This window comes from Bactrocera tryoni, unplaced genomic scaffold (genome assembly GCF_016617805.1).
Source record: "Bactrocera tryoni isolate S06 unplaced genomic scaffold, CSIRO_BtryS06_freeze2 scaffold_928, whole genome shotgun sequence".
NCBI lineage: Eukaryota > Metazoa > Arthropoda > Insecta > Diptera > Tephritidae > Bactrocera > Bactrocera tryoni.
Window position 1 is genome coordinate 25,874 of NW_024396575.1, and position 2,102 is coordinate 27,975.

General features: G+C 30.9%; 1 pseudogene; it reads left to right on the forward strand.

The window, feature by feature from the left end:
* Positions 1-212: 212 nt before the first annotated feature.
* On the forward strand, positions 213-939 carry LOC120782102 (annotated as a pseudogene).
* The last annotated feature ends 1,163 nt before the right edge of the window (positions 940-2,102 follow it).

The window sequence follows — 2,102 nt, forward strand, 5'->3', positions numbered from 1 at the left end:
TAAAATGGTTTTTAGTAAATTCGTGCTTCAGGTTTGTATATTACAACAATTTTCACTTCAATACTCCTTAATAATACTTTTAATTATAGGTTGAAGATTTTCTTGAAAGTCGAAATCTACCAAAGCGAGCAATATTACTCCTGGATAACGCTCCTAGTCATCCACCTGAAGAAGATTTGGTGACTCCAGATGGAAAAATATGGACAGTGTTTATGCCACCGAATGTAACGGCTCTATTCAACCGATGGACCAGAACGCGATTCGCCTCACCAAATTATTTTACCGAAATTCTTTACTGAGCAGTGTAGTGCAAAAAGAAAATATAAACTCAGCGTTAAAGGACCTCACCCTTTTCAATGCAGTTCAACTTATTGCTGCAGCTTGGGAAAAAGTTTCAGGGGTTGTTCTTCAGAAGTGTTGGAAAAACATTTTAATTAATAAAACCACACCTGACGATGAAGATGATGAAGACAATATACCTCTAGCAGATTTGCGATTCAGAAAAGACCTTTCTGTTATGGAGAGCACACTTTCTCTTATCCATATAATGGTTCCCCAGGTACGGTTTAACTTATGCATTTGTAGAAATAATTTTAATTAATATTCAAATAAAATTTTAGACAAAGTTCAACACAGATGATTTGGAAGCATGGAATAGGCTAGACAATGTACTTGTAGAAGAGAACCCGAGTTCTGAAAATGAACTAGCTATAGAAATTTCAGAAGAGGAGGAAGGTGGTACCGCTGCAGTTGTAGCTGTGCCGCCAATAAAGCATACTGATGCCATCGACTGCTTTGAGAAGTGTATCAAATGGTCTAAAGAAAACAACGTGGAACAGGAAAAATATTTTATTGAAAAAGCCTACATCAAAAGGCACAGGATCTCAAAATTTCTCGCCCACAAAAGCAAATGAGCATAACAAATTTCTTTTCAGTTGAATAATGCTCATATTTTTGTTATAAAATTCAACTTTTAATTAATTTTATTGTATGCATTTTCCATTGTATATGTATTTATTTCAACCAATGTTTATGAATTCATTAATAAATAGTTATTTTTAAACATATATGTAACAATATTAATTTAGTTTTCGTTTCCGATATAACGAATATTTCAGTTTAACGAACGGTCCCAACATTATATCATTCGTTATATTGGAGTACCACTGTATTAAATTTTCCATAACATAGTCAAAAAAACCACAATTACCAATAAAAATAAAAATATATGTTGACTCATAATATTTACGAAATTTATATAAAATTGATTTATTTTTAACCTTTTCGTGTTTGAGTTGCTTACAACATAGAAAATAACTACAATCGATTAATATCTGTTATGATCTCTATTCAGTATATTCAAAATGGCAGACAAGAGTTCTTTTTGGTTTTGTGACCTGCTAATTACCAGGTCTCGAGTTTGAGTCAATATTTTGAGACAAACGCTAGAGACTGTTTAGTAAATAGTAACTAGTCAGAAATTGAGATTTTACCTCAAAATGTCTCAAATAGAGACTAGAGACTGGTTACAGAATCCCGCTAATATATTATACTGAACAATTTTCGGGTTTTCCGGCAAATTAAACCCAAAAATTAGCACCGTTTTTCGCGCCCGATTTGTTTTTTAGCTATTGTTAATTTTCGCTTTCGCGCACGATTGTGTGAGTTTTTGTTTGTATAAAACTTTTAACATATGTCTTTAGTTTAGTATACATCTACATATATGTAAATATGTATTGTACAGCGTACTCTTAGTTATACATATGTATAGACGTATGTGAGTATGTATGCCTTTTGTATTACCACTGTTTTTGTGTTTTTTTCTTGTTTTTATTTGTTCACCACACTAGCATATGTATGTATATTTATGTATTAATTATGTTTTTTGTATTTGTACAGTTCTGTATATTTTGTTTTTTTTAAACTTTATGTTTTTTCACCGTAGTTTTGGTTTTTGTAATCTTTCGGAACTGTTTGTGTAATATTTTGAACTTGACATGAAGTAAATAACTAAAATATATTTTAGTCAAATTTAAATCAAATTCATATTTATTTACTTTTAGAACGGATGATTCTATTTAATTGTCTGTAACTGTATATTT